A 15,996-nucleotide genomic window follows, 5' to 3' on the forward strand; every position below is an offset into this window, starting at 1 on the left:
CTGAAGCTTCCCAGCTTCCCATATCCTTATCTTATACAACTCCTCCCTCTCCTTGCTCTTCAGTAGTTAAGATGGGGGTTCTAGAAGCAGGTCAGCAAGGCCACCAGTGAGCATTTAGAGGGAAGTTTGCTGCCCCTGGAAGAAAGGAACAGTGTGGTGCCCTAGATCATAGAAGAAAAGGTCTTCCCTTGTCTTCCATTATTTTGGGGATTTCATCAAAGATGCTAGTCTTTCCATCCAGTGCTGACTTGAACCCTGCACCCCCAGTACCGTTCATTGCCAGCAGAAGCACTGGCTCACACACATCCGTGTTCTCTTTGCTGTTCCTCTTAGGTAGAAGCACATTTGCCTGTACAGTGTAGTTGTGCCAAAGAGTACCTTACCTACAAGTTCAAGTGAGGGAACCAGAGAGGGTTGGAGACAAACAGGCTTGGATTTGAGTCTCATCAGAGCATCTTTTCAGGCTTTGTGGCCCTAGACAAGGCCCTTAACTTCTCTGACCTGTGTTTCCTTTATCTTCACAAAGGGAAGATAATAAGAGCTTATCACATGTGGCTGTTTTGGTGGGATACCTATAGCTGTCAAATATTTAACACAGCATTAGCAAAGCATAAACATCTCACATAATTTTTTTTTGTAAGCTGTCTCCCTGATAATCATTTTCTGATTCAGTTAAAATAACTTTGCTATAAGTCTGGTGGTTTGCTGTTTTGTTTTTTCCATGTTTTTAAGTATAAAACCTACAAAAAATGCCATGAATCTTGGGTATAGCTCAATTAAATTTCACAGAGGTTACCCACATAACCAGCCCTCAGATCACACAGTGGGACATCTGCCACACTTCAGATGCCCCACCTTGTGCTCCTTCTCTAACATCACTGATGAGTTTTATCTGGTTTCAACTTTATATACATACCATATGGTTCCATGGATCTGGCTTCTTTCACCCAACATGGTATGTTGTATATTCTCATTCATTCTTACTGCTATGTAGGATTCCACTGTGTGAATAAACCACCATTTATTTATCTAGTCTATATTGATAGGCATTGGATTATTTCCAGATTTTTGCCATTAAGAATGTACCACAATGAACCCTACATACATCTTTGGTATAAAGGCTTGTACAGGTTTCTCTTGGTCATGTGCCTGGGAGTGGAATTACTGGGTCATGAGAAATACACGCATACACACACATTCTCAATATGTATTTGTTTTTGCTTTTGTAGATAGTTTTCTAAAATGGTGTATCTGGCTGGGTGTGGTGGCTCATGCCTGTAATCCCAACATTTTGGGAGGCCGAGGTGGATAGATCACTTGAGGTCAGGAGTTTGAGACCAGCGTGACCAACGTGGCAAAACCCCAACTCCACTAAAAATATAAAAATTAGCCAAGCATGGTGGCAGGCTCCTGTAATCCCAGGTATTTGGGAGGCTGAGGCAGGAGAATCACTCGAACCCAGGAGGCGGAGGTTGCAGTGAGCCGAGATCACACCATTGCACTCCAGCCTGGGCAACAAGAGTGAAACTCTATCTCAAAAAATAAAAATAAAGTGGTGTATCAATATAACTCCCCCCAGCACTGTGCAAGAATTGTAGTTGTACAGCATCCTTGCTAACACTTGGTATTATTCTTTTCTGCTCTTAAAAAGTCTGGAAATCTGTGGTGCAAGCTGTTAACAGAACTTACCTCTGAGAAGAGAGGCTTGGCCCACAGAACTGTCGCCTGGTTTTCACTTTCTCCTGTATACATACTTCTGTACTTTTAAAATTTTTTACCATGAGTGTGTGTGGATTTTATCTTTTTTTTGAGATGGAATCTCACTCTGTCACCCAGGCTGGAGTGCAGTGGCATGATCTCGGCTCACTGCAAGCTCCGCCTCCCGGGTTCACACCATTCTCCTGCCTCAGCCTCCCGAGTAGCTGGGACGACAGGCGCCCGCCACCATGCCCAGCTAATTTTTTGTATTTTTAGTAGAGACGGGGTTTCACCGTGTTAGCCAGGATGATCTCGATCTCCTGACCTCGTGATCCACCCACCTCAGCCTCCCAAAGTGCTGGGATTACAGGCGTGAGCCACTGCACCCAGCCGAATTTTTTCATATTTAAAAAAAAAAAAAAAAAATCAGGAACTCTTGCACTCTAATCCTGTCTTCAAATCCTAATGAACATTGGCTCAATAGATACACTGAAGTTGCATTTGTCTTATTTTTCTCTTTTAAACACACACACACACACACACACACACACACACACACACACACACCCTATTCAGCTTGGTAAGTAAAAACCTTAGAGCCAGATTTGGGGCAAGTGTAAAACTTGATAGCACACATTCATTTCATTCTGAAATTTAATATGTATCTTTTCAAGCTGCCCTAAATCCTCTTGGACAACGGGGGATGGAGGGAGCATAAATAATACCTGTTAAGAAGGAGAATATCCAGGTGCCTCCCACTTGGGAAAAAAGAGGAGAATATTAATCTACACCCGGTCAAGATAGTACTATGGCAGAAGCCAGTCCCATTTGTTATTGCCAAGAAAAAGGGAATCACGACACCAAAAAGGAAGACACAAATTAGCATACACCCAAAACAAACAGGGATGTTGTAAATGCATACACAAAACAGCCTTGCTTTATTTTTCTTTTTTTTTTTTTTTTTTTTTTTTGAGACGGAGTCTCGCTGTGTCTCCCAGGCTGGAGTGCAGTGGCGTGATCTTGGCTCACTGCAAGCTCCGCCTCCCGGGTTCACGCCATTCTCCCGCCTCAGCCTCCCAGGTAGCTGAGACTACAGGCGCCCGCCACCACGCCCGGCTAGTTTTTTGTATTTTTAGTAGAGACGGGGTTTCACCATGTTAGCCAGGATAGTCTCGATCTCCTGACCTCGTGATCCACCCGCCTCGGCCTCCCAAAGTGCTGGGATTACAGGCTTGAGCCACCGCGCCCGGCCCTTGCTTTATTTTTCTACAAGCATCTAGCTGCTTGCCTTGGAGCATATAAGAACTAAATTATGGACCTAGATTTCTAAGTAACTTCAAAGTTTACTGCAGATTTTTTTTTCCATTAGAATTTAAGAGGCAGATTTCCATTGAGATGGTAAACTATAAAACACAGAGCCTTTTAAATCTGTCAGTTGTTTGGCTTGTAATAATACTGGCCAAAAACATGTTCTCCACTAAATGTCAGTGTTGGTTGGGAAGCCAAGCCTCATCAGCCTTTTAGAATTTACCCACCGGGAGTGTTACTGCTTTTCATTATAACACCAGTGGAGCTTGCAAGAGAGAAGAAGGGAAAAAAAGAAAGCTTTCGGCTAGCACCTGGTCAAAATGAATCACTTTGTTAATTATGATCTTAATCAGGCCTCTTTTTGCCTTTTTTTTTTTTTTAATTTTAAACACAACTTTTCAGCATCTTCCAGTAAACAGTCTAAAAATCCAGAGACCACATTTTGAGAAATGTGCTTGAAGATAATAGAACCTCGGATACTGCTGTTAGAGGGGTGGGAACAGAACAAGGGGGTCAGATTTCTCTTTATTAATATTCAGCCCAGAATGAACCTTCAGGCCTCTGTTAAATAAAATATATGGAAAATATAACGGGAAAGCTGCAAGGTTCCACTCCGTTTGAAAAGGGCATTTTTAAGAAGAAAGTTGTGGGATTGTGAATGTAAATTAGAGGCGAATGTACAGCGTTGGGGCATGGAATATGCTCCAGTGGTATACTATCATCAGCATTAAAATTGCCATCAGCCGCTCAAGTGATAAGGTCAAGTCATATCTTGTTTGCATATAAATGAGAACACACAACAGTTAAAACACACACACAAATAAACATGACAACAGACTGGGCTGGGTGACGACGTGAAAGCTCTCTACCAGCTGGGCGGTTTGCTATCTGAGTCAGTCCTTAATATCCAGGCCCTTGAATCATGAACTATCCCAAGAGTGTTTTGCCTGCTTAGATTTATTTTTATATTTCCTATTTCCAAGATGATAAACCTCTTATTAGAGAATTGAGATCCCTGTGGGTTTCTTTCCCTGTTCTTAAATTACTTCTTCTGAAGGTAATAGGAGAAGGCAGTGTTGGTGGCCAAGTGGCAGGTGTTTGTTGGTTGGTTTGTTTGTTTTGAGATAGAATCTCACTCTGTCGCCCAGGCTCGAATGCAGTGGCATGATCTCAGCTCACTGCAAGCTCCGCCTCCTGGGTTCATGCCATTCTCCTGCCTGTAGCTGGGACTACAGGCGCCCACCACCATGCCCGGCTAATTTTTTTGTATTTTTAGTAGAGTCGGGGTTTCCCTGTGTTAACCAGGATGGTCTTGATCTCCTGACCTCGTGATCCACCCGCCTCGGCCTCCAAAGTGCTGGGATTACAGGCGTGAGCCACCGCGCCCGGCCTCAAGTGGCGGTTTTTATAAGCGACCTGTGAACGACCTTGTGGGTGCTGAAAGGACAGCAAGTTTTGAAGCCTCTTACAGTACATGTATGAAGATGATTATTGTGTATATCAAAGTCTCCCCCCCCCAAAAAAAAACAGCCACCTGATCGAAGGAAGAACCCAGCCAATATGGAAAGGAAAAAAAAGAAAACTTTACAAGCTCTTCAGCATTCGATGTAGTGGAGGGATGTGCCAGTTTAAGTTTAAATCCAGAAATTGTGAAGAGAACATTTCAAGAAGTGGAATAAAATTGGACTTACTGGGGATGGTTTCTGGAATGAATGACGGGTGGCGTTATTTATCAAAAGGGGCTTCAAGGCCAGATGGAAGACATTCCTCAGTCTTTTGCTGAGTCAGTGAATGTACTTAAACTTTGCCTACCTCTTCTGTGAGTTGGTGTGTGATTTTACATTGCGAAAGGATAATGTTGCAAACTTTATGAGGTTACTGTGAATAGCTAATGAGGGCAAGCAGTCGGGTTATATAAATCAATATTATTAATTGCACCAATAATAAACATACAAATTCCATTATTAGCCTTAGCATACAACTGCTTGTACAAAACCATTTACATTTTAGTGCCTGCTTTTTTTTTGCCATGGGTCCATTAGGGACTTCTTTATTGTTTTTCTATTAAAGCCTAAAAAATATAAAAGGTTGTCTTTATTTTTCATAATGCCATCATTTCAAAATAGTACACCCACACATGCATGCATGTACACATATAAACACGAAATGAAGAAAAGAAAAATGGCTTAAGTTGCAAAGTAAAATGAGAAAAAGACAAAAGATTCCTTGTAGCCCCAGCTGCAGGAGAATAATAGGTTCAAAGGGGTTTCACCGAGAGAAATGATGCTCAGAGCAGGGAGCAGAGAGGCTGGGAAGGAACACAAGGACAGCCGAGATGGCGGGGCGCCCTGGAGACTTTGCAGAGAGCACAGCAGCCGCTGAGGCCAGGCAAAGGTTGTATTCCTGCCCTCGCAGGTACCTGCTTTCAAAGGCTGAACCCTCCTCATTTATTATTTGTTTTGTCAAACATTAAAACATTCCTGCCACTGCGAAGTCCTACATCTCAGACTCCCAGGAATAAATAAATGAAAATCCAGGACACGGTTTCAGGACTCCTACCATGTGCCATGCACTATCACAAGACAAATAAATTAGGACCCCAGTAGGGAATTAATTAATATTTCGAGAAATGAAGAAATGGGGAGATGGTTCTTTGGGTGATACCTTTCCCGTAGGAGGAAATAACAGAAAGTATTTATGACATTTTTCTTTTCCTAGTTGCTGCAAATTAAGAATCATAGGCTTTTACTTAAAAACATGTAAATATTGGAGGAGAGGGAATGTCTTCACAGAGTTCAAAATGATCACGAAGAACCTGTTTTCGGCCGGGCATGGTGGCTCACGTATCGTGGTGACTGGTATCGTGGTAATACCAGCATTTTGGGAGGCCGAGGTGGGCTGATCACTTGAGGTCAGGAGTTTAAGAGCAGCCTGGCCAACATGGTGAAACACCATCTCTACTAAAACTACAAAAATTAGCCGGGCATGGTGGTGCACACTTGTAATTCCACCTACTCAGGAGGCTGAGGTGGCAGGATCGCTTGAACCCAGGAGGCAGAGGTTGCAGTGAGCTGAGATTGTGCCACTGCACTCCAGCCTGAGTGACAGTGAGACTCCATCTCAAAAAAATAAAATAAAAAATAAAGAACCAGTTTTCGGTGCCCCAATTCCTGGATGTACTTGGGGTATTGGTACAAGAGGGGTTTACCAACCCCAACTTCATGATGAACTTACTTCCTTCACCAAGTACCCCAAGACAGACACAGCCAGCTGCAACAACAGTCTCAGAGAACACAAGAGCTCTCGGGCTCACACACCACACAACCCCCAGATTCTGACATAAGAGATCGATTTAGGGACCTCATTGACGTTCCTGGTGATGTGAGACCCCATGAGTGTGCCATCCTCGTGATAAGAGCTAACATCACTGCAGCAAGAACTTTACTTGCTGAGTCCTCCCCAGATCAAAGAGGCAGGAACTTCCATTATCCCCACCATACAGATGAGGAAGTGGCCAAGGCTCAGACGGTGAAGAATAGATAATCAGCCAGAAGCTGGCCTGGCCCTGGCAGCTGGCCTTGGTATCCTGTCTCCTGTCGAAGAGACGCTGCCATCAACACAAGGCCACAATTTCACAAGACAACTTCAGCAATGTCACAGGACACTGACATCACACAAGGCCACTCTGACCATGGCGGGCCAAAACATAAACAAGACTTCTCCGTCACTCTAGTCCTTGTGGATGCAATCACAGTATGACCCCAAGTCTTGGTCCCGACAGCACCTAACGCAGAGTAAAGCTCACTTCCTGGACCCCTGCCCTGAAATCACCAACGTTATTCCCAATCCCCGAGTCTTTTCTGACCCCTCTTAGGGAACCCCCTCTGCTTCACACTCCCAATAGTCCCCAGGTGGTGAATTTATTCCCCCATAGATGTGTCCTGGGGGTCTTTGTCTGGAAGGCATTGCCAGCAGCCTAAGGCCACACATTTGCTGAGTCACAGCGCTGTGAAGGGCAGCTTGGGACCCAGGCCATCGGTCTACAGAGCCCATAATTTCCCTACTGCCTGATCGGCACAGGGAGGGCTCATAGCAAAGACACATTCCTTTCTCAGCACAAAATGGCAGGGCCTGCTGCGATCATTTGGATTTCAGGAGAGCGCTGTGTGTACTTTACCTATTGCAATCACCCTTGTTTGGGGTTTTCCCGCAGATACAAAAGCAAAGTTGTGACAGTCACTTGATAATCTGCGGCTCTAAGCATTCCTGGGAGTGGGGAGCAGAAAAGTGAAAATGGAGAAACCGAAACTTACAACGCCATGCCATGGTCTTCCCTGCACCCCCACATTACATCCCTCTGTCTCTCTTCCTCCCTCCCTCTCTCTCCGTCTCTCTCTCCCTCCCTCTCTCTTTCCCTCTCTCTCTTCTCCCTCTCTCTTCCCCCGTCTCTGCTCCTCCATCTCTCTCTCCTTCCATCGCTCTCTCTCTCCCCACTTATCCCTCCCTCTTCCTCCCTCTCTCTTTCTGTCTCTTCCTCTTCCCTCTCTCTCTTCCTCCGTCTTTCGTCCTCTCTCCTCCCTCCCCATATATATAATATACATCTCCCTCTCTCCCAACTCTCCCTCCCTGTCTCTCTCCCCCTCCCTCTCTCTCCTTCTTTTTCTCCCCCTTCCTCTCTTTCTCTCCCTCCCTCTCTGTCTCTCTTTCCTTCTGTCTCTCCCATCTCCTTCTCCATCTCTTTCTCTCCCTCCTCCTCCCCTTCCCCCATGCTTCTCTCTCCCCTCCCTAGCTCTGGCATTCAGGGATTCGTATTTGCTTTCTGATGCTGACAACCAGAGGCTGCTGCACAGTTTCTCTTCTCAGACACCCTGGGGTGGCTGAATAGTCGGAAGGACAGTGGAAGAGGGGATTTGAAGCTGCATTTGCAGAGTAAGCACAGTTTCTAATCAGATCAATGAAAATAACAAAGTTTTCCAATGATGCTGTCACTCACTGGTTGCATAATACTTTTTTAATGTTTATGTATTATTGTCATTTCTTTGGGGTGACCTGGGGATAGGCAGACAGAAACAACAGGGAGAGGTCTGAGGCCCTCGTCCCCAGCCACTCCTTGGCAGGGTCACTCAAGGTTCTGTCTTGCTCTGCTTTGTCTCCTAGATAGACAGTGGGAGACAGGGGTCTGCGTGTCTTTTGTCTCTGGGTCCTCGGTGTTCTGCCCCTGTGCCCCTCCACAAATGTCTGCTCAATGAATGAAGGCCGTGAGGTGGAAAATCACTAGGGCTCGGAGAAAAGAGAGATTTGCAAATTTGACATACACACTAACAAAACGCATCCCCTGCCCCCTCCCAACTGCCTCAACACACTGGAAATGATCTGTGGGGACCCTGTAAAATTTCCTCACAGTTAAGACCATGCTCGCTCACTGCCTCATCAAACATTTATCATACAGTTCTTCTGCCTCACACTGCCATGGGGGAACAATGAGGTAAATACGCCGTTCTTACCCCTGAGAAGCGTGGAATCTAATTATCTTCTAGAGATGCTTTGGGGATCTGCTTACTAAATCAATACAAATGATTTGTAATTAGAATATCAATTATTTGTATGCAAATGTGGTCTTCTGGGTGATTGGGGACAAGTTCTAAGGAGCAGAAAAAACTCCTCCCACCGTGCCCCCTCAAATTCTTACATTATTTCGTTCATTCATCAAACACTGATTGAGCACCTTTTATATGCCAGGCACAGAGATTGGGACCAAGAATCCATCCCCTGGTTGCTCACAGTCCGGAATGAAGAATCAAGGTGTTTGGGACCTTGGGAGAGAGCTTGCTTCTTGGGGGCAAGGAGAGAAAGCATGAACCTTCTTCCATCCATCCTGACTGACAGCCACCTAGTTTACTGAGACCCTCAGCTGAGGAGCCAGCCCTGCCAGACTCCTCCTGCCCAAGTCTGGAGGAGCCTTCCTCAACGTGGGCAAGGGTTAGCAATATGATCGCACCCCTTTTTGCAAAGATATGGGAGTGCCTGGTTCTATGACTACCCCATCCCCCATCCAGGCTGGTTCTGAGCTACTGGGTCTGAGTGGGGATTTTTGTTTGTTTGTTTGTTTTTGTTTTTGAGACAGGGTCTCGCTCTGTTGCCCAGGCTGGAGTGGAGTGGCACGATCACAGCTCACTGCAGCCTTGGCCTCCCGGGCTCAAGCAATCCTCCCACCTCAGCGTCCTGAGTAGCTGGGACCAAAGGTGCGGACCACCATACCCAGCTAATTTTCATATTTTTTGTAGAGATAGGATCTCTCTATGTTCCCCAGGCTGGTCTTGAACCCCTGGACTCAAGCAGTCCTCCCACCTCAGCCTCCCAAAATGTTGGGATTACAGGCATGAGCCACCTGGTCTCTGAGTGGGTTTTTAACAAATCCCATGTGTCAGCTTGTCCTGAAACTTCAACCCTTGGTGATTCTGAATCTTCATTCATTTCTTCATTCATTCATTCATTCATTTATTCATTTGTTCACGCATTCTTCCATTTATTGAGACTTTGTTATGCTCCAAGTCCTTGCCAGGTGCTAGAGGGTAGAGTGTTCGGAGATGGATCACTCATGGGGCTGGCTCTCTAGTTGGGAGACAGTAAAAAAAATTAACAAGTAAGCCCATGCCCCCGACTCTCTCACCATGGCCCCCACTTCTGAACAACGTCCCTTCATCTGCCCCATGGTCTATTTCATCCAGGTCCTCCATCTCTGGCTTCTCACTGCTCTGGGGCAAGTTACTAAACCTCTTGGTGCCTCAGTGTCCTCATTTGTACACCAAAGAATATCATAATATTACTACCTCTTTGTTGTGAGACTGTATGAGGAACACACACGCAGCTCTGAGAACAGTGCCTGTCGTGGAGCACTTGACCAGTGGTAGCTGCAATTGTTGTTATTATTAGTGCATTCTCTACGATAAAAAATAAAAATAAAAGCTGGGTGTGATGACATATACCCGTAGTCTCTTGGGAGGCTCAGGTGGGAGGATTGCTTGAGCCTGGGAACAACCAACACTGCAGTGAGCTGTGATGGGGCCACTGCATTCCAGCCTGGACGACAGAACAAGATTCTGTCTCGAAAAAAAGAAAAGAAAACAAAAAACAAAAAAACAAAACAAAACAAAAACACCTACCAAAGATGCTACACTGCTGGATTTGAAGATGGAGGAAGTGGCCATGAGCCAAGGACTGTGCGTAACCTCTAGAAGCTGGAAAAGGCAAGGAATGGGTTTTTCCTAGAGCCTCCAGACAGAACACAGCCCTACCATTACCTTAATTTTAGCCTTATGGGACCCAGTTTTGGATATCTGACCTCCAGAACTGTAAGATCATACACACGTGTTGTTTTCAGCCACTTCATTTGTGGTCATTTGTTACAGCAACCATAGGAAACGAAAACACATGCTAATGAGGTGCTGGACCCAGAACAGGAGAACAGGAGCTCAGTCCATGTGAGTGGCTGTTAATCCCCTTGCATTTCCCCATGCAAGCCCCTGCAACCCACGGACGCCACGACCTCTGCAGCTGTTGTTCCTCGGCTGGGAGAACCCTTCCTTTTTTTTCTGTCTGGCAAGATCTTTCTTAAGATTTTTTCCCCCAGAACTGTTCTGCAATATCCTCTGAGGTTCTAAGTTTTCTCTCAGTCCCTAGAGCAAAGTCAATTGTCTCTTCATAGCTTTCTTCTCATCTATTTTCATGTTTATCACGGATTGTGAGTATTTTGTTTTTCTTCAACATCCCCCGCTAGACAGTGAGGCTAAATGCATCCGATGCTGGAGGCTCACACAGTAGATGCTGAGGAAATGCAAATAATAAATAACAATTTAAATACATAAATACTATAAGTAAATAAATAAATTCCATTCAAATCTGATTGCAAATTTTATTAAAAACCTGGATGAATGAATGCATGAAAGAGAAAAAGAGAGTGATGAGTAAGTGACTGAGGCCATGAAGGATGGGGGCACTTGGACAACCAGAGGTGGCAGTGTTTCCAAAGGAGGAAAAGGGATGAAGAGGATGACAACAAAGTCACTCATTTCCTTAACACGGTTCAGCATTGTGTGTTCTGGTTGACCAAAGTGTCTGAGTGCCTGAGAGCAACCATCGGAGTTTGGCCTACAGAGAACACCACCAACATAGGAGGTTGGAAATTCTATTTAAAAAATGTTAAACAAGTTTAATTCTAGAATAGCACTTTTTTTCTTTATTTAGAGTACTTTTGGAGTTACAGAAAAGTTGCAAAGATAATAAAGAGAGTTTCCATGTACGCAACACCCAATTTCCCCATTCTTAACATACATTAGTGTGGTACATTTGTCACGACTAATGAACCATTGTTAATATGATGAATACATTATTGTTAACTCCATATTTTATGCAGATTTCCTGTTTTTCCTCTAATGTCCTTTCTTTGCTTCTGGATACCACCTTACATTTACTTGTCATGCCTCCTTGGGCTCCTCTGAGCTGTGACACCTATGACACTTCCCTTGTTTTTTATGACCTTGCCCTTGAGAAGTACTAGCCAGGTGTTTTATAGAATGTCCTTCAGTTTAAGATTTTCTGATGTTTCTCTTATGTTTCGACTGGGGTGGTGGGCTTTAGGGGTGAAGACCGCAAAGGTGAAATGCACGTCTCATCACATCATATCAAGAGTACCTCCTATTGCTGGGTGTGGTGGCTCACACCTATAATCCCAGCACTTTGGGAGGCTGAGGCAGGCAGATCATGAGGTCAGGAGATCAAGACCATCTGGCTAACACAATAAAACCCCATCTTACTAAAAATACAAAAAATTAGCTGGGCGTAGTGGCGGGCGCCTGTAGCCCCAGCTACTCAGGAGGCTGAGGCAGGAGAAAGGTGTGAACCTGGGAGGCGGAGCTTGCAGTCAGCTGAGATCAGGCCACTGCACTCCAGCCTGGGTGACAGAGCAAGACTCTGTCTCAAAAAAAAAAGAAAAGAGTACTTCCTATCAGCAGGACTTATCAGTAACCATGTTGACCTTGATCACCTGGCTTACCAATGACTTCCCAGAGTCTCCCCTATTAAAGTTGCTTTTCCCCCGACTTTCCATCCTGTAGTCTTTGGAAGAAAGCCGCTAAGTATAGCCCTTGGTTGAGGGGTGGAAGTTATGTTCCGTGTCCTGGAGGGAGGAGTATCTCTAACATCAATTATTGACAATTTTTCTGTCTGGGAGATGTGTCATTTCTACTCTATTTATTATTCAATCATTTATTTATGTCATTATAGACTCAAGGATATTTATTTTCTTTTTCTTTTTTTTTTTTTTTTTTTTTTTTGAGACGGAGTCTCACTCTGTTGCCCAGGCTGGAGTGCAGTGGCGCGATCTCGGCTCACTGCCAGCTCCGCCTCCCGGGTTTGCACCATTCTCCTGCCTCCACCTCCCGAGTAGCTGGGACTACAGGCACCCGTAACCTCGCCCAGCTACTTTTTTGTATTTTTTAGTAGAGATGGGGTTTCACCGTGTCAGGCAGGATGGTGTCCATCTCCTGACCTCGTGATCCACCCGTCTCGGCCTTCCAGAGTGCTGGGATTACAGGCGTGAGCCACCGCGCCCGGCCTAGGATATTTATTTTCTACTTTGATTTGTTTATTTATTTTTGTAGAGATTTGTTTATATATTTATTTTTGTAGAGACAAAGTCTTGTTATGTTGCCCAGGCTGGTTTTGAACTTCTGGGCTCAAGCGATCCTCCCGCCTTGACCTCTCAAAATGTTGGGATTGCAGGTGTGAGCCACTGTACCCGGCCTATTTTCTACTTTGGGTTATAATCCAATACTATGTTATTTATTTTGTTATTCAAATTGTGACAGCTTCGGCCATCGGGAGCTCTTCCAGTTGGTGTCCCTTTGACATGTTACCATTGTTTTATCTTTTGAGCACTTCCTTAAATTCTACCCATACAAGATGTTGCAAGTTTACTTCAGATATTCCCTACCCCAGGCCAGGAATCATCCATGCTTCCAAAAAGTCCTGGTTTCCATTTCTGGGGAAATGGTATGAGAAACTAACATAGGAGGCATGCGTGCAACGAAGTGTTTTTAACATGAAAACTTTACTCTGGTGACTTCTGTTTCTGGCAATATGGAGGATTAGACATGCTGAGTAACCCTTCCCACCAAAACAGCTCACATGCTGGATAAAACATTTTAAATGCATTGATGAGCCAGCACAAGGAGTGTTCTGAAACCAAACAGTGAAGGGAAGATTAAGCCCTTAGGGATAAGCTGAGTCCCGAGGCTGGTTTTTTATTTTTATTTTTATTTTTTTTTGTCCTGGGGAACGGTGGAAGCCTGTGAACAAGTGATTTAATTTTCTCAGTACTTTAGGTTTTATAGGACAAAAGACAAAGCTCAGGGCCCATTCAAGTTGGGAAGTCTAGCAGGATCCTTCAGTGTACAATGAGCCCAAAACACTGCCCCCAGCCCCAAAGGAAAAGTGTCAGATGTAGGCACTCAGGGAGGGGAAAAGGCCAATTCTTCTAAGAGTCAGGAGTACAGGGTAGGCTTCCCAAAGGTTTGCAGCCCAAATTCACACTACCTGGGTGGTCTGAAAATCTTTAACCGAGACCTGAAATCTACTGGTCAGTGCCCACCCTCCACTTCTACCTGGAATAAGACAAGGCAAAGGCAAATTCTTTCTGGAGAAGCCACCTTCAGCCCAGGTGTGGCTGATTGTACATTCTGCAGACAGCTGAAACAATATTTCCTACAGGATGTGCTCTCCTAGAAACTTGCCATATCCCACCAGGAGGTAGCGTTTCCATCCCCACCCTTGCAAACTGGACGGGCCTCTTGACTGCCTCAAAGGATAAAAAGCAGTGAGCAAGTGACCCCGCATGACTTCTGAGGCTAGGTTAGAAAAGGTGATACAGCCTCCATCTGGGACTCTCTCTCTTTCTCTTTCTCTGTCTCTCCCTCCCTCTCTCTGACACTAGCTTGCAAGCCCTGAGCTGCTGTGTAAAATGTCCTGCTACCTGAAGCCTTGATCTGGAGAGACAGCTCAAGGACAAAACATAAAAGTCATAGAGAAATGACCACAGAGTCCCAGGTGTTCCCATTGGCTGAACTCTTCCAGCCAGGGGCCAGACCTGTGAGCATGCAAGCCTTCCAATGATTCCAGCCTGGATAATGAAGACTTTGGCCTCACCCAGACAGATCTGGCTTTTGTCCTGGTGCTTGGGAAGTAATCTCTGGGTCCTTAGAATGTTTTGACTGATAGGAGTGTTCACCTGGTAGCCTTGTGTTATACTGAATAGTCATAACAAGGTGAGTTGGGGTGGAGGCTGGCCAGATAGCAAGGGGTTGGCTCCCAAAGACCAATAGTGTAGCTTAGAGTGGAGACTTGGGATCATGTGATATCAGTTGACCTGGAGACTGAAATCAGTCATGTGGGCAATCAATCAATCATACCTACATAACAGAGCTTCAGTAAAACCTCTGGACACTGAAGCTTAGGCAAGCTTCTATGATAATACTCCATGTACTTTGTTACACACTGACACTAAGAGTCACACATCCTGTATTAGTCTGTTCTCACCCTGCTAATAAAGACATACCCGAGACGGGGTAATTGTAAAGGAAAGAGGTTTAGTGGACACACAGTTCTACATGGCTGGGGAGGCCTCACAGTCCCATGTGACTGGGGAGGTCTCACAGTCATGGCAGAAGATGAAGGAAGAACAAAGGGATGTCTTACATGGCAGCAGGCAAGAGAATTTGTGCAGGGGAACTTCCCTCTATAAAACCACCAGATCTCGTGAGACTTACTATCATCAGAACAGCACAGGAGAAACCTGCCCCCGTGATTCAATTACCTCCTACCGGGTCCCTCCCACGACACTTGGGGATTATCACAATTCAAGGTGAGATTTGGGTGGGGGCACAGAGCCAAATCATATCACATCCTGACTCCACGGGGGAGGGCGACCGAAGCTGCACATTTGGAGCCCTCTGCCCTATGCTCGTCTTCCCTTGGCTGATTCGATCTGTATATATTCCCTACAATAAACCATGACCATGAGTACATCTGCTTTCAGTGAGTTCTGAGGGTTTTTCCAGTGAATTATCAAACTGGAGGGTTGTTTGAAGATACCAACAAACTTGCAGTTGGTGTCAGAGGGAGGGTGATTTAGGAACTATGCCCTTTAACTTTGTAGTTGGCCCTAAACTCCCTGCACAGGCCCAGCTACAGTTTTACGAAAGCCACATGAGAGGCTCTGAGTGCGAAACACCCAGCAGAGCCCAGTCAACCCCACAAGTGTGAGTGAGAATAATTAAATGGTGGTTGATGTTTGGGCCGCTAAGTTTTGGAGGTAACTGAAATGCTCAGCCTCCAAGGATTCTCACAGATAGGGTCAAAGACAGTAAAACACACAAGGAAACAGGCCACACTGAGCCAAAGCCCCCAGAAACAAGAAAATTAGAACTGCACACACGTCAGGCACTGAACATACCACAAAAATAAGTATGTCTATCATGTTTAAATAAACAAAAGAGGAACTGTTAGTTATGAAGCTGTTGTCTCTCAGCTCCAAATTAACCCTCTACACCCTGCTCTGTCGTACTGGGCCTGAGTCTCTGGCCATGTCATTTCTCCTCAGTCAGCGGGTTTTCTCTCAGGCTCCAATGGGAGAGGCACTCAAGGAAGACCTGAAATCGGAAGAGGGGAGAAGAGACCAGTCTTTCCTGCCCTGTTTCTGTTCTTGACAGCGTTGCTTCAGCAGTGACCTTTCATCCAAAAGCAGTAGTTGTTCAGTCTCCACGTTGTTTTGGCACTCCCAGAAGCAGCCTCATTGTATCCCCTCAGAGGCCCCAGCCCTGGCCAGCCAGTGTTCCCTCCTCAGGAGTCCGTGGCCACCTCTATGAAGCCCTCTCACTGAGCTCCTGGGGTCCCATAACCCCAGCATCTTCCCTTATGTCCCCTTAACTCTAGGAA

This window comes from Macaca fascicularis, chromosome 10 (assembly GCF_037993035.2).
Source record: "Macaca fascicularis isolate 582-1 chromosome 10, T2T-MFA8v1.1".
Classification (NCBI taxonomy): domain Eukaryota; kingdom Metazoa; phylum Chordata; class Mammalia; order Primates; family Cercopithecidae; genus Macaca; species Macaca fascicularis.